The sequence below is a fragment of the Temnothorax americanus genome, unplaced genomic scaffold (assembly GCF_048541705.1).
Source record: "Temnothorax americanus isolate GAGA-0224 unplaced genomic scaffold, ASM4854170v1 Scaffold2, whole genome shotgun sequence".
Classification (NCBI taxonomy): Eukaryota; Metazoa; Arthropoda; class Insecta; order Hymenoptera; family Formicidae; genus Temnothorax; species Temnothorax americanus.
Genome location: NW_027509338.1, coordinates 6,463,348 through 6,486,610, shown reverse-complemented (window position 1 = coordinate 6,486,610; position 23,263 = coordinate 6,463,348). Strand labels below are relative to the sequence as shown.

Sequence of the window (23,263 nt, the reverse complement as noted above, 5' to 3'; positions counted from 1 at the left end):
CACACAGACTCGCGCGCTATATATTGTCCGCTGAAGGCGCACACGCAGCAATAAATTTCGCGAGGTAATGCGTACAGTTCGGAAGAGTAAATCTAGATTCTAGAGTGAAACTGCCACTCATCGTCGTTATCTGGGATACGTTCTTCTGGTTGCCGCGAGTGTTTCTTAGATACCCGGACGACAATCGTCTTTTGGCCTTGCGCGCGAATGTTGGTTTAACGACGCGTAAAACAATTATTACTTTTAGTGAGCGTTCGGCGCGAGATGATTTTACTGAAACGCACCACGTTTATGATCCGCGCTGTAAAACGGTGCTCCTTGTTATCGCGCAACGCTATTATACGCTCGAACGAAAGATATTGTCTATCGCCGAGACGATAATTTTATATCGCCGCCCGGATTTTGATTAACTTCGCGAAAACCAGATTGAGAATTCAATATGTTGTACAATTAAATAGATGCAATTCTGTGTTAAACAAATATTCTGATTTGATTTTTTCTATCCTGCCTGGGAGAGAATTTTCTAAATACATTTGATCGTGTTTTACATGAAAAATGAATTTTGAAAATATGCTCTATTAGCCACAAAGTGATTAAGTTAAATATTCCGTATGTATATCGGTCAAATGTCAATATTATAATTCCGATTATCGTCCATGTCCATCGCATAAACTATTGGCATCTAGGTGGAAATAAGCTGGCTCTACCGTGGTCTAAATAAAATATACGCGGAAGAAAATATCTCGCTTGCAGACAAACGAATAATCGTTAAGAATATTCGCGCTTTACCTTCCACGGTCGCCTATTTGTTACCCGTATTCGTTGTCCTCTATCCGGAGAAGCGCCGGTTGATTTAAAGAAACACTCGGTCGCATATCCGCAGTATTGATGGCGTAATATCACGAGCGCCGGTAGAGAATTCACGCGGCACGAGAATATCGTTCGAGAATAAATAGCGAGAGAACGATCCAGTGGTCGGTCGCCGGAGAGCGGCGCCGTTTTGTTCGATGCACATGCACCGTGCACGCTCGCCGATTTCGTGCAGGCAATGCAAAATATCGGCCGCCATAAATTCGCGCGCGGATATATCGCTCACCCGATTCTCCTTCCCCTCTCCTCCGGCCCTCCTCACCGCGCCAAACTCCATCGACGATGGAGCGGCTGCTCTAAATGCGCTCGAAAATTATGGCTCGCCGGAAAAGACGATGGACGAGGCCGAAACGAAAACGGAGCATCTCGGGCAACGAAACGCGCGAGGGATCTTGTGTAGCTCGTGTATGTATGTACGAGTCAACCGGCTCGAATGGGCTACCGTATCGAATCGATTAGGTCGCCGATCGATTGTGTTGCTCGCGGAACGCTCGTCCTGTCCCGGAAACTCGGCGCTGTTGCTCCGCTTTCGATGGAACATCCGTGATTTCTTCGCTTCCCGTACACATTGCTCTTCACCCGTGCCACTCGCGCATAATTTTTCCTCTTCATCCCTCTTTCACTCTGCCGCACTCGACCCTTTTGAAACGCGTTTTCAATTCCGTTTCGCACGAGGGATAAATGAATTCGGTGTCGCCGCGGGAACACCGAAGGTCGCGCAGTGCAGCAGCAGGAACTAATCCAATTTTCTTCAGAGCTTGACAAAATTATTTTCATTTTAATTTTACATCTAATTGTCTACAATTCTCTACATTTTTCTCAGGGTTTAAACTAAGCTTGATTCGCTGTTAAAATCGCTAATTCGTATCTTGCTTGAAAACTAAATGACTTATGTCCATTTCTACTAATGTAGATTAACTTTAATTTCGGTTTAACTTACCTTTTATCTTCTTCTAACTCTTAGAACTAGAAAAAGATAAAAAGTAAGTTAAACCACGCGATTAAAGTTAATATCTACATTGGTAGAAATGGACATTAAACACGCAAGAATTAGGTAAAACCTGACGTCTCTTTCGAAATGTCCGCTAGGACTTATTGTTAATCTTTCACTTATAATATTACGGTATTTTAAAATAGATCCAAGAAACTGATTTTGAGCACGCGCACGTGACTCAACTCATATGACCTAAAGTCTGATAAAAACCTAACGTCGCGCGGAGCAATGGATAATTTCTTTTCTGCTATATAATGCAGTAAGCCACGAGGAAACCTTGGGTTTCGCACGAACAAACGTCACGTGCTGACGCGTCGTTGTATAATTACAACGTGGTCATCACCGGAGACGCGAGAAGTGCGCGAAGCGAATTCGCCTCGCGCGCCGTGCCGTTGCTTCATGCTATTTCGTTCGCGCTAAAAAAAAAGCTAATACGTTTTCCAATTAAGTCTACGGTGATGTATCGACCAATATGACGACGACGTCGCTTCATAACTTAGCCCGTTTGCAATAACGGCGTCGAGATAGCGTTACGTAATCAACGTTACCGTCATATCCGCGCGACGGTAAATCGATTATTCCGTTTGCTCCTCGATCTTGCCGTGAGACTCGCGAGAGACTTCGCCGAGAGAAGCCGAGAGTCGATGCGATCGCGCCGCTTGTCCGTGCAATTTTGCACGTGTCAAATACGCGTGCTGCCCGACTACGAGCGGGGGATCTCGTGCCGTCGCGGCGTCGTCGGTGCCGATCGATAGATGCATTACCATGCCTGAATATCGCTAGCTTTCATATGTTAAATGCAGCAGACTTCGAAGAAGCGGAGCAAAAGTAATAAATAAATGTTCGTGCGCGCAAGACGGAAGGGAACACAAGTATCGAGATCGCGACCAGTGACTCTGATAAAAAGTCTCTACTCGCGGTCCTTAAATATAAGATAAACTCTCGTCTCAATGAAAACTTTTGAGAAAAGAAAAGTGTAAAGCGTTATTTTCAATGTTTGCACAAATTTAATTTGCACCGAGTTTTTCTGAAGATATAAATATATTCATCTGTTGCGTAAACTATATACGGACGAGAGAATCCCGACACGTGATATTTTTGTGTATCAATCACGGCTTATTCTTCTAAAAATAGAATATCTGCATTTGTACAGAAGCATTAAAAACCTGCGGGTGTCGTAAAAAATTTATGGATCAATATCTGACACTGATGTTTCCACAAGATACAAAGATATCTTACTGTATTAACATAGTTATTGAATTATATAAATAAGATATTAATTATTTTTAATTTACTAAATTGTTTATTATACTACGTTTCGCTGTTCACCTTGGAAGAGGCACTGTAATTTCATAATGACGATAATAATCGTATTCTCGACATTCGTTTTTAAATGCGCGCATATGAAAAGACAGCGCACAGCAGTATATGCATCGTAATTCGTGCGCATATAGGACAGGTGACCGCAAGTGCGCGAGTTACTTATGCGCGCAATTTTTAAACGCCCTCACGTCGCGGCGTCGCCGGATTCGATTGTGCGGATCCGCGCGTGCGAAGGATATAAAGGAGAGAATGAGAGAAATAAGATGAGAGACGGGAACGAGGAGGGACGGTGGGCGACGAGAAACAGTGTGTCGAGTGTATAATTGGCTAAAGCCAAGTTCAAACGATCGTGTCTCTGATGGTCGGACGACATTCCGCGAGCAGACGAGTCTTTGGTATGCAAAATTCACGGGAGGCGTGCATAAGCGTAGGTGTGTGTGCGCGCGTATGCACGTGTGGATGCAAAAGAGACGAGCGCAAATAAACAAAAAGAGGCACGAAAGAATATAGATGTCGTCGCGAGTGTTTTGCATCGACCTTTTACACCGATAATTACGCGCGCATAATCGTGTGAATAAGAATAATATAATCTCTACGCAATATTTCTCTCTCGCATATCTTGTAACAAAAATTATTTAGATTGTTTTTGCTTTGGCGATCAAATAACAATAAATTGAAATATTAAAATCATGGTGTTGGCTAAAAGGCAACTAGCAATAAAATTATATTAAAAAATCAGAAATTGAATAAAAATAATTACATACCGTTACAAAATTTAAAAATTAAACTTGTAATTTAAGCAGCGTGAGTCTTAAATGTCTTTAAAGTATTTCTTAAATAAATATAAGCAGTTTTGAATAATATTGTATATTGTATGGTTCAATTGTATCACGAGCGCAACCCGGCAATCTGTTTAAAAAGTCGATTCAACGCGACAGGCGCGTTCGCCGTTGCTCAATTCTCTTTGTTTCGCAAAGAGACGGCCACATGCAAATACGATCCCGATGAAACTGCGTAATTGCAATTACTTAGCCGACAATTAATTGCGTTGCCTCGGCGTTTTCCGGGATGGTCTCATTCTTTTGCATCTTCCTTGCATTCAAACGCGGGAAAAATGCAGCATGTACGAGGCACGTGTGCAGCCGACTTTGAACGCAGCGGATAATCGTCGTAATAGCGTCACCGCGTGACGTAACATTAACGATGATAGAAAACAACTTTGGTGCAGGAAAAAATGATAACGAAAAGACGGAATCGACGCGGTATAATCCAGCGATGCCCCACTTACGTAACGCGCGATTATCAGTGGAAGATTCGTTGAGCGAGATATATATTATTTCGAGAGAATGCTCGTAAGAAAACTCCTTTCCCCCCTCTCTTACGTTAACAAACAAATCGCTCAAAATCCCGCTAATTGAGTTTGCGAGTTTCGCACAATTGGGAGGAGAAAGTTAAATTTTATCAATTCGAGAAAATGTAAAATGTCACGCGAATCAATCGAGTGCTCTCCTTTCCTTGCTCGATTGTCGACGAAATCGGGATCTGACACCGTCATTCTAGACATCGATATACCGATCCGGCAGAAACCGTGGCGGTTTCGTCGGGCTTGCGAAATCGGTCCGCAGCTGTTGCGGGATATATTTGCGCGCGCGAGACAGTCTATTGGTAAATTACCCGGAATCTGGGCCAGTTACAACACCTGACGGGCAACACGGCGAGGTGCAATCTTTTGACACGGGACGAGAGTCCGACTAGGACGATGAATCTCAATCGGCGTGCCGATGCCAAATTTAAATCCGCCGTTCGCGAACGCGGGATCGGGAGATCGCAGCTTGAGGTAGATCACGAGCGAAAGTGCGATGGATTAATCGGGGTGCATTGTGTCATCGAGTCATTTCGTGGCCTAAACCAATTTTGTTGGCATTACTATAATACGCGCCGATTGTATCATCGCGAGGTGCATGGATATTTTGACGCGACGGTGCATTCATAAGAAATAGTGAAGTAAGGATAAAAATAAAGATAAAATTTTCGCATACGACAGCGTGATGTGTAATAATTATAGAACATTATATAAAATTCTTTATTTTATCCTATATAAAAATATCAGAAAGAATATTACAATGCGACGTGCTTAGGTCCTACGTCAAGTTTATTTATGAACTTCTTTTGTATTTCGAAAAAAGGTAACGGCAGTTTATGAGGTTTAATCTGTGGATGCAGTATAATATAACGCTGTATTCGACGATCTCGCATGTAACGGATGTACATTGTGTTTCATTCGTAATCTTTCTTCGAGTAGTATCGTCAACTTCGTGACTTCAGATTACGCGGACAGGGCGACGAGACACGCGTGTAGTACGAATGTGAACTACGAGCGAATACAGTTACAGCCGTCGACGGTTGCTGAATACTCGTAAAGCGCAAATGATGATCCGAGCCTCACGCCTACTCGACTGTAAGTCAATATTTACGAGACAGTTAATGCGAAAGGGTAAGGCATGCTCGCGCGCTCGCTTTACACTGGATCTGTCCGAGCGAGGTCGAAGTAAACGAAAGCAAAAGAGGTGCAGGTATCTGGAGAAATTGATTACAGTCTTACGATGTAACGTATGCCTATACGAGTAGATATATGCGCTACTGATTGACTGACAGAGCAACTCGAGAAGTTGACAGATTTTTGGAAATAAACTAATAATGTGAAGAATCCTACGAAAAATCTATGAAAAAATTATGTATATGTGCAATCAATTAGTTTCTACAATTATTTTTTTTTCTCGAAAACAGAAAGTATCTTGTATACGAAAAATTTCTATTCCACAATTTCCGACTAATAGTATAAAGAGTTAGCTATTTCCTGTTTATATCATTTACATGTTGCGATGCATTATTATCGTTATACACATACGTTAATCTTTTTTATCCTTATTTTTACCTTTTTATATTTTTCATGCTTAATGTTTAGATTTAAGTATATTATTTAATCTATATGCCCTTGGCATTTTTCTAAAGAGAATATATATAGTAGATAATAAAAATAAATAAATAAATTGAACTACTATTGTTCTACTTTTTAATTATCACAATGTAGATAACATCTCGTAAAATAAACGTGCTTAAAAATTAGCATTAATATTAAGAGCTGAATGACAAATTTTTTGAGTTCATAGAAGTATCGTAAAAAAGCGGAGGCTTTTGGACGGGAGGCTTTAATGAAGTGTTACAATGATGGATTTATTACGGCGAGGTTGAGATGGAAACACGCTATCCATGTCTTTAAAGAGGCACACTCACTCCACGGTTAGGCCCGCCGAGGATCGATGAGAACGCACAAGTCTGGCATAGTCGACTGATACTTGGTGACAGTTTCGCACACCTCTGAATCAGCCTTGGGGTCGATTCGCGGTCACCTAACACGATTATCGTAACTTTTGACCAATCAATCCTTGAGGCTGATTAAGAGGATCTGTGTCACCTGGACCACGGATCACACTTCACGAAAATGGGATTTATGAAAATGATGAAAAATGCTGATCGAGTCGAAGCGTAGGGTGGATCTTAAAAATCGACGCTTCGCGATCTCGTGATGTCAACGTAAGCCATTAGATCGTCGTTTGATTATAACTGGACTGGACTGATACCGATTGTTGATTGATTTGAATGAGATCGCAAGGATTATAAATAATATTTGATAGACGCAAAAAAAAAAAAAAAAAAAAAAAAAAAAAAAAAAAACAGTTCATTCAAGAGTTCGGAGTTTTGATCGAATGTCATGTTCGTGACGAATAAGAAGTTTCTGTCGACGAAGTAAACACAGGTGAATTTGATCGGACTGATACGATTGAGCAAACGGAATAAAATTCGTCGGCGAGATGCATCGCGACAGCTGTTGCTTATATAAGGATTAAGACAGATGTTGAGATCTGTCACTTCACTGCACTGCCTAATAACGTCAAATGTAATTAAGATACCATTAAAGTTTAATGACATTAATAATTCATTAAGATGACGACAGAAAAAAAGGAGTGACGTTCACAGACGACGACGGTATCGATCGAAGCAACCAGGACGTCAATCAGATTGTATGACAATAATCGATACATGCGTACGATTAAAAAAAAAAACAGTTTAGAAAGGTCATCAGAAATTCGATAAAAAGCTTCAGTAGCTTCAAGAAAAACGATTTTATTTATCTCAGCGAGATCTCTTAACACTTTTTTCTATTTCATTCTCTCTCTCTCTCTCTCTCTCTCTCTCTCTCTCTCTCTCTCTCTCTCTCTCTCTCTCTCTCTCTCTCTCTCTCTCTCAGACGCATACGCATGCGACGCTCTAGACGCAGCGGCGCGGCGTGTAGCGCTTTGGTAGTCACAAGCGCGAACACGTGCGCTCTACCGCGCGGCGATGTATACACACCTGAGTAGGTGTTACTCCTCGAAGCCGCCACTTAAAGCACCCACACACACGTCCCTGATAAATCCGCCGTCTCAACGTTACACTACTAGACGTATCCCGGTGATTCCGCAATTCCGCGACACGTGTGTACGCATATACGCGGCGGTCGCGCGGACGCGTATCAGACGGTTGAAAATACGAGAGCGGATCTTCCTTTCGCTTTCTCTTTCTCTCCCGTCTCTCCTATCCTTCGACTATTTTTCGCCTTGTCTCGATTTTTCCTTCTCTCAGCCTGCGCGACGAGAGCGCGTACGTGGTAAACGGGGAAAGAGCAAGCACGCAGCTCGGTGTACCAGCGGAGACTGGCGGCTTCCCCTCGGTCTCGTCGAGTGCCGGCCGCTATAGCGGAATAGATATATAGAGCATCACATATATATCGTGTGTACACGGTGTACCCCGCCGTGCGGCAGGAAGGGAATCGCGGGGGAGTCGGATCCGTGGAGGTACAACGATAGGTACCTTTCCGGGAGGAAGCGAGGAGAGAGAGAGAGGGGGGGGGGAAGGAGGAAAGAGGAGAGCAGGTCGCACGCTCTCGGCGTTGTGACGTAATTCGAGTCATCCTGGATGTATATTGCGTAGAGAGTTGAGAAAGAGAAGGAGAGAAAGGGAGAGAGAAAAATGGGGGCAAGGGGCGTCACCGCGCAGTGGGGGATGCGATCCCCGATGGTGGGAAGAGGGCAAGGGCGCGATGGTGGGGTACGGAAGCGTGAGAGGAGCGAGAGGGGGTAGGATGGCGGTCATTAGTGCTACTGGGACACGGAAGCGAATTCTCGGCGATACCCTCCCGTGCTCAACCTTCGCCGGTACTCCATCCCTCCTACCCTTCTCTTTTTTTCTCTCTCCCCGCGCTGTCTTTCTCCCACCACGGCCACGGGTACCACAAGAGCCACCCGAACGCCCCGCCTGTGCGTCTCTTTCTGTTTCGGGGGTGCGAGCACGATGCAACCCCACGGAGTGCAAAGCAGCCCGGGGGTGCGCCTGCACTCTGCAGCTCCCCGTGTATACCTACATATACCTATAGAACTCTCCGCCGGCGGAAGCGAGCCTCGTCAGGGGTAGCTCGCGTGTAACGCGGTCGGCCAGGGGGAGGGAAAGAGGGAGGGATTAGGTCGCGCTCGCGACCTCGTCCTTGTCGGGACAAGATCGCGGACGTTCTCTTTCCGCGGTCAGCGATTTCGCATCGGCGCGTACGCGCGGAATGAGCTACATTCGTGCGCGCTCCTCTCCCTGTCCCCCTCTCTCTCTCTCTCTCTCCTCTCTCTCTCTCTCTCTCTCCCTCCCTTCCTCCCTCCCTCCCTCCCTCCCTCTCTCTCTCTCTCTCATCTCTTTCTATCTTTATGTCTCTCTCATAGTGGAAAACTGAAGTGCATGCTTCTTTTCACGTGTCTTTTGAAATTTGACAGAATGATTAGTTTGCACGATGATGCGTGACGTTTCACTTAATGGAGTTGTGTACCGAGTCAATCGATCACTTGAAAATATATCAAAGGTTGTCGAATGAATTTATAGTATTCGCAGCATATTGATATAATCTGATTTCCTTGCCGGACTCGGTTACAACATAGTGGATCAACGTATTTGCAATAAATACGGGCGCGTAAATATACCGTCGCGTATGGTCATTAATTATTCCCCTGTTGACAAAAATACAGTTGTATCAATTTTGCTGGAATCTCTACATGCTGCGAACACAATATCGAACCATTGCAAATTTTACAACAATCTTTATGTTGATGTATAATTGATATAATTAAAAAGTTATATAATACAATTAGAATATATAATTATCTCACTTGTGAAATTATATGAATTACTAACCAAAACAAAACGCCTCGAGTAAAATTTTTATTAATCTTATGGCTTTAAGGCCTATCTACATAAGACGCAGAACGCAAGTCGCAAGACACACGCACAGTCTACATGTCAATCTAACAAAGAGGTTAGGTTGACATGTAGACTGTGTGTGTGCTTGCGACTCGCGTTCTGCGTCTTATGTAGATAGGCCTTTACGCGCGCGCGCGTGTCTATTCACTTCAAGTTTCGATTAACGGAAATTTTGAGACATCTGAAGAGCAAAACTTTCGGAACTTAAGGTAGGTTCTAATTACTCACTTACAGTCTTAATGGATGACTTGTAATTTCAATCAAAATTTGTCACGAAGATAATTAATTCTGTATTAATTCAATTCCGTTACCTTTTGCCATTAATTGTGAAAAAAAGTTTCAATCTCCATGGCAATATTTAATAGTAACGCACACAATATATTGCCCTTTTAATTACATACATTTGTTCTACTTGAATTGTCTTGTTTTGATTTTTCAAAGTACAATGATAACGTGAATTTTTAAATGTCGGAAAATTTGTCCCTTTTCGAATTTTTCGCGCATTTTTCAACTGTCGTTAATTTACGATCGTAAAGAGCCGCTGCTAAGTGAAAATTACAAATTTGTTTCCACGTAGGATCGTATTCATAGCAGCGGAGCGGTTTTCGTGTATAAATTTGCCAGCGAACTGCCTGCGACGTAATTACGAAACTTCCTTAATTTCCGCGGATCCTTTGTACTTTGATTTACGTCCCGTAATGGCGGCGTAATCGAAATAATTTTCCTGCGGATTCGTACGACGTATCATCATGATCCACGCCGTGGAAAATTCAGCCCGTGCGAAATCACAGCGAAACACAGGCGAGCCATGATCGGCCGTTATATCGCTACGATACAATAAAGAAACGTATCCTTCAAAGTTGCCCGAAGAGGCAATATTGATCAACGCTATACTGAACTCTGACATTTGGGATTATAGCCGGGCGGGAGCCCCGGAGCTCCGCTCGTTCGCGGAGCTAACCCATCGCCGGGGATAACGCATCGCCGTGCTAACTTGCACCGGAAGATCATAGTCTGACAATACCTTTGGAAACCTATTCGCCTTTTCTCTCAAGAGTTAAAAGAGTTCTGTTCATATGTGATAATAAAAATGTTTTCTTTATAAAGTTATATTTCTTATTTTATTTTCTTTACTTTTCTTATAAAGTTATATTAAATGTATTTTATTTAAACAGACTTCTCTCTTTATATAAAAATAGCATAAAAATAGTATAAAATAACAAGTATAAAAATTCATGTGCTGAAACTAAATCGCGAATTCGTTTACGGTGCTTCACAAGTACTATCATTATACTGTCATGCCTCTAATCAACGAACCTTTTGGCGGAACTATCACGCGGTACCGTTTCCTTCGTTACGAAATTGCCGAAGCTGCTCTAGCGTCGATTGCTCTAGCATCATGTCGGGGTCAAGGCTTCTCCTCGCAGCGATATCGGTTTTGGTGGTCTATTCACGCATCATCGGAACAGCTTGTTCCGCGCGCCGTGCAAAGCGATCGAATCGGCATTGCAGTTGTTTCCATGCTGAATATTGTATCAATTTTAACACCGCACGCGCGGAACGAGACAGGTTGAGTCAATACACGCGAATGTCGATATACAGGTGTGACAGCCAACTCGATTAAGTGTCACGCTAACCTTCGTCGTGTCGGACCGTATTAGTTCGGATGCCGCGCGTCTCACAGGTGTGAAGTGTCAAAAGCGCGACACCGCGAAGCCAAACACGGCCCGGACTCAGCGCGGCGTAAAGCTGACGCCAAATGTCACGAGATGCGTTCGCATGACTGAAATAATATTCGCAGAATATTTTAATCAGCAGGATGAATCAATTGTAATATTTTACGACAACTACGATCCAAATACCATCAACTACACTATATATATATATATAGTGTAGTATATATATATATATAAATGCTACTTTACTTTCAAATAACAGGTTCAACAAAAATGATAATTGCGTTGCATCATGTCTTTATCAAACTTTCAGATTAAAGCTACCTTTAGTTATTAACAAATTAATGTTTCGAGAGGAGAGATACAAAAATATGATGAAGGCTGTACCTAATTAGAAAGTTCCATCGTGTGTTTATCGAGTCGTCTCTTAAAACACAGCGCATTTCCTCTCCAAACATTATAAAACTAACTAAAAACTCGCCCAAGTCTCGAGTAAAGTTTGTTTGCCATCCCGCGGACTAAGCTCGCGTAATCGCCGTCGCCGTGCACCAAACATAAAATGAATTTTATCGACTTCGAGACCGGAATAGGTCGCAAAGCTGTGTCGAGTCCGTCGTTCGATTGCTCTTCAATGAGAACAGGACTCGTCGACGCGACGTGACGACAATGAGTTTCGAAACTCGACGTGCTGGAGTCTCTGGTTGGCGGGATTCGCGAAAGGGCACCTTCGGCATTAAGTATAAGGCGAGCAACGAGCCAGGAAATCGACGTAGTATCCATATAAGCATCCATGTTTCGAAGCAATTCGGGGATCTCCGAAATCCCGTAATAACGCGCTCGCGCGTTTGGTTTTGTGCTGATGGAAAATCGATATATCGTAATTCGACGAAATTGTATCAAAAAGCAAATTTGATAGCCATAAATCATCTTATCGCGATCGCTAAAAATGTAAAGACACGTAATTAATTTAATAATAAAAATAATTTGATAATTAAAAAATATATACATATATGGTCTGTAAACAGCCTTTGCAGATTATTAAATTGACATTATTCTCAATGATACGTTTTGATACTTTTATAAAGTAACACGGCACATATATCTCGAGTGGTTTATTCACGCTAATAGCAATATCGCGCTACACGATTTTTGCGATTTTCTCGACACCCGGAATGATACGACCGAGAAATTCGCGGAGCATCCGAGCAGGAGGACGCCGTTGGGAATTTTGCAGCCGATTGCGCGGTCTCTCGCGCGCAGGAATGTCTCCGTCGCACACGTGCCCCGCGCGTATAGCCTTTGTTCTACAAGTGTTTATACACGCCGCACCGGGTTGTCGGGCGACGCATACCATTGCGCGCACACTAACGAGATGTTTCATAACGGCGGATTTAGCGGGGGCGCAAACCCGGAACGGTTCCCTAATCACCACGGCGATGGCAATTAATCCCGGGATGTGCGGGCGGTAGAAACGTCAGTAGTCGGGGCCCGCTGCTTCGATTTACGGCGTCTCGAAATTAATTTCTCGCCTGGCGCTCGCGATCGGCCGCCGTAAACGACGTCCTTCCCCCCCCCCGCGTGATTTCATTCTCATTCCTCGCGGCTTGATAAATCGCGGCTCGTGTAATTGCGCGTGTAACGCCTCGCGTTGTCGAAAGGTCAAAAGTTTCGGGCGCGCGCGTTAATTGATATAACAGCGGGAAAAAGTTGCGGTTGCCTGACGTCGCAATAAAGGGCATTAATATTACAAAATTAATGATACTTATTTCATTGGAGCTATTTAGGAAGCGGAATGTAAAACATCGTGCCATGATATCATTTCGATGATTCACGAAACAAAAAAAGTTGGCTTTCTTCGCGCAAAATTAATGTCGCGATATCACGGTTGCACATCAACATTTTTAAAGATATTGCTTTTTATATCGAATGTAGCACGAAATTTCACTGATAATGTTAAAATATAATAATTATAACTGTATGTGTAATTGACTATTGCATATTCATGACGTCTACACCAAAATCGGTAATAATAATCGAAATAAGGACAGAAAGCTGCAACATCTCTTGGTTTTAATCTGTTCTCCCCCATTCTCTTAATATATGATTCAATAAATGTGTCAAGGGACAACCCAAAGGGTTTACTTGCTGTAATATCACGGTGTTTGTTATAATAAAAACGGCCGATCTATGGAGGGAGAAACTTGTAACGAATATAAATCGTGCTATATAAATTGTGATAAAATTTTCCGCCCGTTAATTGTATGACTAATCGTATATCAAAATTATCTTGCAATTCCTTTCCTGTTTTCGCGAATTTTACTTCTCATATCGCTTTTATTCACATAATCGACAGACATAAACGTATTTCTAGAACGCTCGGCTTATAAGAAATACCTTTGCGAGAGTTATTCAATTCCGATCTGCTCGATTTTATCTCTCTTTTTCGACACGTTCAATCCAAAATTTGATTTTACACGTCGAATTTCGTGCGACAGTTCGAGGTCGTTTCTAGACTTGCTTACAATTGAGGGCGAAATATTGCGTTACATGTTTCGAACAAAATACGCACACAAACGAGAGAAACAGCTCGATCTATTGCCCGGAGCAAAATGGAAATGAACGCACGATGTATATGTTGCAATAAAAAAAACTTTAAATTGTTATTGAGATTTATTCATCCTCGACGTTATCCCAATTTATCGGGACAATTAATTGGCGAATAAAAAAGCCGCGTTACAGACGTCGCTATACGAAAGCGCAAACTGAAGTTTTATGAAACTGATTTTATTTCCTGCGTGGAATAGAAGCCGACTTTGTCCGCACAAAGACGACAATTTTACGAGAGAAGAGCGTGGCAGAGAAATGAAATCTAGATTTGTTCCCGTTGTATTAAGAAATACCGACCGTACATCCTGAACACGCTTGATATCCTCTGATAAATTCGCGGATAAATATCTCGGTACCGGTCCTTGTGACTACATCAAGCGACGCACAGCTCCGACGTCGCTTGCTATAGGCGCATTTAATTATCGGATTAAACGAGATGGTCATGCGGCCATCAACGTCATCGTGCGCGAGCCACTTCAATTATTTCTAGAAATTTACTGTTAAATTAGTAACTCTTGCGCGTACTTGAATAGCGATATCACGAAACTTATTTTAGACATATATTTTGATCAGAATAAGATAACACATTTATAATATATTCAATCATGACGTAACACTGAATATAAGTAAATTGTTGAATGCAGATTAACAAATAGAAATTTATAAATCTATGAAATGAATATTTAATGGTGCACATTCGCTGTCGTGATGCAATAAACTGCGCAAAGCGCGTTAGCGTGCCATTTAATTAATCTAGAATTCTGCAGTGGATCATTATACATATATATATTACTGTTGCATAAGATTCTGTATGTACATTAGTTCCCGTGCGCGAACTAATATACGAGGTCGATTATTATTGCTTCCTGTAGATCGATTTAATAATGTCGTTTAATCATGAACATTTCAGTTATCGGTTTTTAACGGCAAATCAATAATTCGGTCGCATTCCGAATATAATGGCAAATGGAACGGTCGTAAAGATAAAGATGCCACGGCGTAAGTAACGCGAGTCCTTTAACAACCTTCTTTCGTCGATAAATCAATCGGCGACATCGTATTTAATGGGGCACAGCTATATAGTATAAATGACATCTTTATCTTTATTAAACCCTGAAAATAAGTATAGTCCGCGCCGAGGGAAGCTGATCGTAATAAATTCCTTCGAACGTCTTGTTCCGATCTGATAGAACTTCTCATTTTTAACCCAGTTCCACGGAAAAATTATATCTCGGATGGTTGCGACGGAGACGCAATCCGATCAACTTATTTTAGAATCGCATTCAGTAAAAACGGATGATGAAAGAAACATACAGCTCTTTTAATAAAATAAAGATTGAATATTTTACGATAACCTAAAAGAAGAAATTAATGAATTCGATATTTTCAGTCAAAATTAAAAAATCAGTGAACTAAAAGTGATAACGTTATTTTATTCGATTCTAAAAGATCAAGGAGATTAAGGCCAATAATTCACTCGCATTAAAAGGAGGAAAATAGCTGATTTCCTAGATACCTTTATCGCGGCGATATCATAGAAATTACGTAACGTTCCAGATTACTCTACTCTTTCAGTCTCATCGCAATCCTAACATTCTCCAGCAACGATCTAATAACCGGCTGCTGCCGGTAATCTGAGCGAGACGCGGCAGAGAAAAGAATCGTGCGCTCTGCAACAAGAGCTTAATCTCCGCGGCTGTTTCCCCTCTTTCAGGAGAATGCGACCGCTTATAAATACGTTCTTGGATATTAATCCGCGAGGAGCCGTTTCGTTTTATCTTTTCCACAAAAGGGATTACCCTTAATACAAGACCATCCTACTCCGTCCGATGCGGACTACCCCACTGAACAATCTTTTCTCTCTTTACTCGCCGGGGAACGTAGGAAACGCCCTCGTGAAGAGACGGCATACGGTCGCCCTTTTCGCATCGTATCGCATCGCCACGGGCAATAGTTATGCGCGATGTGCGGTATGGCGACCTGCCTACCGACGCGAATTGGGTCATCGGTGGGTATATCTGAGACAGAAAATACCGGGAAAAAAGAAACGAGAAAAGGGCGGGGAATATGCGATGCCAAGCAGTAAGGAAGACTGCGAACATCGATTTCAGAGATCCACGCTACCGTCACAAATGTTTTTCAGAAAACTAACTGGCTGATGTTTATACAGTGCAGTTTCCGATCTGCAAGCGTAACTTACAAAAGCAAAAATAATAAAAGCAATAAAAGATTTAAAAGACTTGGACCCAATTTTTTCCATCTGATGTAAAAAGAATGCCCGAAAAGTTCTCGATAATGCGTTATTAATTTTTTTATTAGCTCCAAAAATTAGACAATAATTTTCAATCACTGAAAAAGAATAGAAACGTTTCGCCTAATGCAATTTATATAATATTTCCTAATGTGTAAACTTAACTTCAGAGAAATAAAAATGCAGCGACAATAACGTGAGGATTTCACAAAGAAATTTTAGGTTCAATTATTTCATTTAGTGAAAGAAGAATATTCAAAGGCTTCTCAATACCGCAAAAGATTAATATCCATAAATTAGATAATAATTTTCAATTACTGAAAGACGTGACAAGGAACATTTCGTCCGTTGAAACGCATTGCGGACGTCATCGCGATGAGACGCATAATCCTCGCTTATTTACGATGAGATTGTGGGCACGCTGTGAGGATTCACTGTCAGACGTGGACAGCCTCCCAATGAGGAAGTCACAGGCCAAGCCGACAATCTTCTCGACAATGCTCATATTACCATAAGGAAACGGTGATGGCGGCGGCGGCGGCGGCAACGTGGTGGCGTAGTTTTACATTCACAATTATTACAGCGAGCGCGAAACCCATTACCGTGATGGTCGTGTTCGCGGTTCCACCATCGGGCCTCCTCCTGTCGCTTCCTCTTTTTCTTCACTCGCTTTCTTTTCAAAGAGATCCTTGTTACAGAACATCGGCGCGCGGCAATATCGACATACGTTAGTATTTAAGACTCGGTTGTATTTTACTTCAACAATTAAATTAATCTCACATTAATTATTAAGAATTAATGTTAGGTTAATCCTACTATGATCAAATCCGTAGAACTAAATAAAAACGTAGAACTTTTTATTATATAATCTATAGCAGCGTGGGGTTTGTATAAATTTTAGATGTAGCATAATTGATCGAAAATCCTACAATGAAAAGTATTTCGATTACTGGGATTAAGGCGGTGAAAATAGTTTTCTAGACTTCTCCGAGACAAAAGCGAATTAGACCGATTAACTATAAATAGCCACCGATGAGATATATGTGCCAACGGAATTCGGACATTGTCGCCGGTATTTACGCTAGAATAATGTTATTGGTGATCCCCGCATGCTGCATTACATTCGGGCGGGCGGTCCGGATTAATTGGCAAACTTTCCGGAATAGCACTTCGGGCCCCGCACCATCGTCATCAGATGCAAGTGCGAACGGTTTAGTTATGCGCATAACAGATGCACCGCATAGTTCCCGTGTGCAAATTAAGTGGTGACTGTTCAACGAGCGCCGCACGCCGTTGGGACTGATAAAATATTGAAGGCTCGAGATGAGATATTTCGGGCGTGCCGAGTTAAATTTCCGTACCCGCGATCCGCGATCCGAATTATTGCGTCAGTAATTCTTAGGCATGCAAAAAGACGAGATACTACGAGTGCGTCGTATATCATGTTATACATATCATCGTAATCGGGAGTCGGGGACATCGTGTATAACTGCGATACCTCGAATCGCAATGGCCGCGGCGACAAAAAAACAATTATAAGGAATGTTATGAACGAATGAAATAATTAGCAAAAGAAAATTATCGCGATTATTCCCTGCCTTTTATTGTTACCGCTCGACATTTTTTCGTCGAAAATATACGCCGACTTCGCGATTGCTTTATTACAACATACGCGATTCTTCGTGATGTCACCGTCCGGAAAATTATGTCCCCTAGGTGCCGAACAAATTTGCGAATAAAAAAAATGATAATACCAATAATTGTAGTAACGGCAAATCAAAATTTCCATTTTCCGTTTGTCAGCACCGTGTGACATTTTTAATGCATACATTCATGAAATGTAGGACCCCTAACCTGGATAAACTGCATTGCGTTGAACGGCACCTTGATCCCTAGGCGACGATATTTCTCTTAACACGTAATGGATACGTCATAAAGTAGAAATTACGAGTTACGAAACTGTGAAGCCATGTGAAACGTATACCCTATAAAAATACACTGCGCGCGTCAGCGGTCGTATAAAGCTGTCGACAACATTTGAATGCGGCTGACACGGCCATTGTATAATACAAAAGGCAAATCGTTTACGAAAGTAATATTACCGTCATCCGTGAATTCCATCATATCTCGCAAAAAATAAAGAATTATTTATGTATGAAGGTATATTTTATCGATCTTTCAAATTTCAAAATAATTTTTCGACTTAAATCAATTAACTTACAAATAAAACAGATAGTTTTTTTGTTCTCGTTTTCATTCAATCAAAGAGAGTCGCGTTTATATATATATATATATATATATATATATATATGTAGGTCCGGAAGTATGTTCCGGGACTTTTATTTTTGATATCGGTATATTCCGGGACATTTGGCAGTTTCCAGGACTGTCCTGGAAAAAATTGATGTCCTACGGCAATTTTCGGGACAGTTTTTTGAATCTGATTACATATATATGCGTTATATTCCAGGACTGTACATTTCAAAAAACGTAAACAGTCCCGGAACATACCTCTGGACCTACATATATATATATATATATATATATACTTGTTAAAGATATGAGTTACGTCTACAATTTTAAATCGGACACCGTCTCCCTATTTCTTAATGTTTAGTAAAAGGCTCTTTTTCATTCAATTGTCAGAGAAAAGAAGATGCAAATCTGTATTAGGTATCTTATAAAGGCAACCTCGTATTACTTTACTACACTTGAAACGACTCCAAGAACATCGGGGGCGGAAGATTAACTTTGTTATTCCGATTGCCTTTTTACCTCTTTTTCGACCACCAACCGGGGAGAGGGACAAGAGGGAGAGGGGAAAGGAAGGTTTATAGTTTCATAACGCTTCCAGTCCTCGTCGCGGAAACCATTAAAGAGCGTCTTTCGCAGTTTTCCGAGAGGTCCACCTCGAGAAAGCGATCGATAAAGGGGTTGGAGCAACCCTACCCGGCGCTGCTGCCACCTCGGGACACTCTTAAGCGAGAGATCGTGGGACGGGCGGTTAAAGGTCAAGGTCGAGCTATTTCCTGCACGAGCAAATCCCCAAGTCTTTCGGATTACGTACCGAAGAAACGAGAGGGAGAAGGGGTTGAGGAGGTTCGGTCGGGAGAAATCGACCAGGATGGCAGATACAATGGCGGTTTATTACTTGGCACAATTCTGGACGATGGTCCTTCTCATGCTGCTCCGCGAAGATCGTTTCGTGATCCATCATGGACGATAAGAAAGAAAGAGATGGAAGAACAAAGACGTAACCTTGATGAGAATCACGAGATGGGGTCAAATGGCACATATGGTAGTGGTAGATGTAGGTTTAATTGCATCACGCACCCCACGTTTTCTTCTCCTTGTTAAAACACAGCGTCGTATTACTTGTGTAGGAGGATATTTATGTCGGGAGATATTTAATGTCTCGCGCGGGATTATATTCCTTTTTAAATATTTATAAATAGAAATTAAAATTTTCGACGTTAATTTATTTACTAATACCGCTTCGAGTGTGTATGTATGTGTGTTGTAAAATTTAAAATTTATATTAAATCTTGAAAGAGCAATCAAGACGCAAAGTGAAAAAAAAACGGTTTGGGCAAATATAAGAAAAAAGAACTAGATCAGTTGTAAAAAGCGAGATTGCGAGAGGGCTGGAATATTTTAAAACGCTAGAAAATACAAAATTGTGATGAACAAGCCAACGAACATCGTCTAGGCAGTCCCGACGTTTCCCAAGAAATGCGAGATAGAACGAAACGAGAAAGAAAGAGAGAAAAAGAAAATAAAAAAGTGGAAGTAAACGGGAAGCAAGTATATTGCAACTGTCGAGCATCATAGTGGTCACAGAGCGCGAGAAATGGGCGTGCGGCTATACCTAAGAAAAACATTTGTATTTTACATTGAACTTCGCGCGAACCATCGTTCAACAAGTTCGGTTCGTTTTATTTGCGATGAAGGTTAGTCTTTTCGCCGCTTTTGTCTTTTATAGCCGTCCGTTTTTGCATCGTTTCTAAGACGATTATTGTGTCGAGACCATATGGATCGTTTGATACGCGTTATAAAGCTCGCCCCCTTTTACGATATTTACTTGATTTTACGAAATATGTCGCTCGTAATCACATTATACTGAAGCGTTGCGAAAATTCGATCGGCTTCTTCAAAGGATTCGCTTTCACGATGCTTGGCGTAATATAGTAAAAGATTATTATTATTATTACGCTAATATATATATATATATAATTTCATATATAACACAATATATGATTAACTATGCATAATATTATATTTTTTTGCATAATTTATTGTTGTTTGCATCAAGTTAGAGGGTATCCATTGCAAAAAATTCCAAGCAAATCTCCTTGTAACGCGTTCGCGCGACCGCCTGTACTTAAAGTTTTTCACTGAGGGGTGCGTCATCATCCCCCTCGCTACAAAGTGCGATATAAACGAGACGATTTAGTTATCCTTGTCCGGAGCCCTGGGAAGCCTTTAAACTGCCAAGATGGCTGACGATACATAGGTGTACGCCCACGTGATCCTGCACAGCCACCACTCTGCTTTTTCATCCCCTGCCTACCACTTTCCTTCCCCTCTTCCCCCGGGCGCATTCACCCTTTTCGTCCGTCTCTCTCTCTCTCTCTCTCTCTCTCTCTCTCTCTCTCTCTCGCGTCTCTGCAGCCACGATCTCTCTACCCCTCGCCTCTTACCTTGCTATACAACGTATCCATCCACATCGGCGCCTACAAAAACGCCTAGTTTTGCATAAGTGGGGAAAACACTGGCCGTCCAGCAGCCGAGTATCCCGATTTTGGCTAATGCGAAAGCGATGTAGCCGGTTCGCGCGCTTTTTAGGAGTCTCGCACTTCTAAGGGAGTAGTAAACCCTCTCCCTTTTCCCCCCGTCACATCCGTCCTGTGTACGGACGCGAACGTGGTGGCCGTGCGTACGGTCAGTATCGTGCAGGGACCGACCCCTAATCTCAGGCTCACGTCAGAGGTTTACGTGCAAAATCGAGTCATCTCGAGAATACCAGGGGTAGACTAGGTCCAGCTCTTTGCGCGTCTCATCCATTCTGACAGGCGTTTTCGTGACGTGCCCGCGCGCATGCGGGATCTATACCGAGCGGATACCAGTTGACATCTGTGCTCTATATCTGGCAGATCGCGATGCGAGATGACATCTCGCATTATGTACACGCGCTCGCAATCGGAATTCCAAGATGTCTCACTTCCGCTCAACTGAACGCGAATGCCCCCCCCCCCCCCCCCACTCCCCACACACAAGGCTCCGCGAAAGCGTGCAGTTACAGATCGATAAATTTGCACCTCCGTGCGAAAGCGACGATGTAAATTTGTCGCGACTCGATCACGAAAACCTCCTCTCCTTGTTTCGCCAAATAACAATACAAAATACCCGAGATATTTAAATCGAAAATGTATTATTCATAAAGATCGCTGTTTTCAGGAAAGCGTTTCCTTCTCTCTGCGCAAGGCTGCAGCAGGGAGCTACGGGTTTGTTTAAGCTCGTATGCAAATTCGCGGCAGATTGGATTCTCGTATCGCCCAATTCAATTTCATAGTATCGGCCGCGAGATCGAGACGGTGATAAATCGCTGTCAATCATGAATTACGACGCCAAGACGAACGATGGATGATGATGATGGACAGGGCGGAACGAGAGCTACAGAGAGAAATGCTGGAGGTAGAGACGAGCGCGCAGTTACCAAATACGGGTCACAGCGCCTCGTCAATAACGGGCGCGTTACGTCGATGCGGCATATCGTCGACAACGACGACGACGACGTCGACGTTGACGAGACCACGTTTTACGAACACTTTAAGAACGCTCGAATCCGGTAATATGCGGCTCATGACAATGGACCCACTGACACAGTTTCGCGAACATCCATCGTGGATCCTTTCGGACTCGCGTCGTTTATCCACGTCGATTTGTCACATCGATCGTTTCGTCGTTTCGAAGCGCAGGGAGACGGCGAAAGAGGGAGCGAAGTAATGGCGAAAAAAGCGAGAAGGACAGAGAAAAAGAAGCAAATCAACGATGTTATATTTTCCGACGTCTTTTCTCCTGTGACCGCTTTCTCGTCCTCTAGCTTCGATCGTATCCGCGTAATTTTATCTCGGTTCGAACGACGATACGGGTGACGTTTCTGACACAGTTCTGACATTGCTCGGGGGGGTAGGAATCCGCGGCCACTTCAGTTTAATCCCCAAGTCCTGAGGGTGCGAGACCCATCGCTCATAGACACCTGCTATTCTCTCGCAGTGGTCAAACACGACCGAAGGGTGTGATTCGATTCGCTCCTCCGATTTTGGAGATGTTCCGTGGCGGAGAAAAGGAACACAAAGGACGGGAAAAGAAAATAACGTGACGGCGCAAATATTTCACGACACTGTAAATAATAACGGCGTTCTATTTTTATTAATAATAATCGACGAAACCGCCGCTATTTTTCCCCCGTTGAATAAAGAATATAATAAAATTCCAGAACGGCGAAGGTATTACAGAAACATATGAGAACGATATTAGAAATTCTACATGCGTATCGGATATGAAAATTGTCGCTCCTGGTGCTCTTTTTCGTCCAAACGTAAACCATAGAGAAGAAATATCGATATAACACCCGTACTTCGAAATGGAGTCATACATCGCGGTCTCGACTGTGCCCTGATGAAGAATGGAGCAATTTTTCGAGCTCGGAAGAGCTCGCAGAAATCGCTCCTACGAAAGCCCCGATCATATCGACTGGCATCTAGAATCACCGGCATTTCCTTCTCTTCCATCTCGTCGGCATCTTTCAAAGCATCCGCGTAATATTCCCACATTTCACTCGCAAGATATGTATTTTCGTATATTGAATGTAATCCCACACATAAAGTATTTGAAACAATTTGATCTCTGGGTTTAAACGTGAGAACAATGTTCATATCATTTTAAATTAAACATTTACATTAAAAATATATTTCTTTCTAGCCATAGAAACGTCCAAATAGGATTAAAAAAAGCGAATCAGATTTTTAATTTAAAATTCTTACATAGCTCTTCACTTTAGAGTTACGTAATAACAGGCATCAATCATATTGCACCACGACATCATCTTCTACTATTATTACGATATCAGAGCAAACTGGAATAAAAAATTGCCAAATTAAGGACGTGTTCGAGACGAGCGAAAATAAGTTCGTAATTATTTTT

At 42.3% G+C, this 23,263-nt stretch overlaps 1 protein-coding gene across 1 annotated transcript in view; it reads right to left on the bottom strand.

Annotated features, from left to right (window-relative positions):
- Window positions 1–7,955, bottom strand: part of LOC143896975 (uncharacterized) — an 82,694-nt gene extending 74,739 nt beyond the window's left edge. The window contains exon 1 of the mRNA XM_077405205.1: window positions 7,601–7,955. The gene's annotated coding sequence lies outside the window, so the exon portion shown is untranslated. The remainder of the gene's footprint in view (window positions 1–7,600) is intronic.
- Window positions 7,956–23,263: the final 15,308 nt, after the last annotated feature.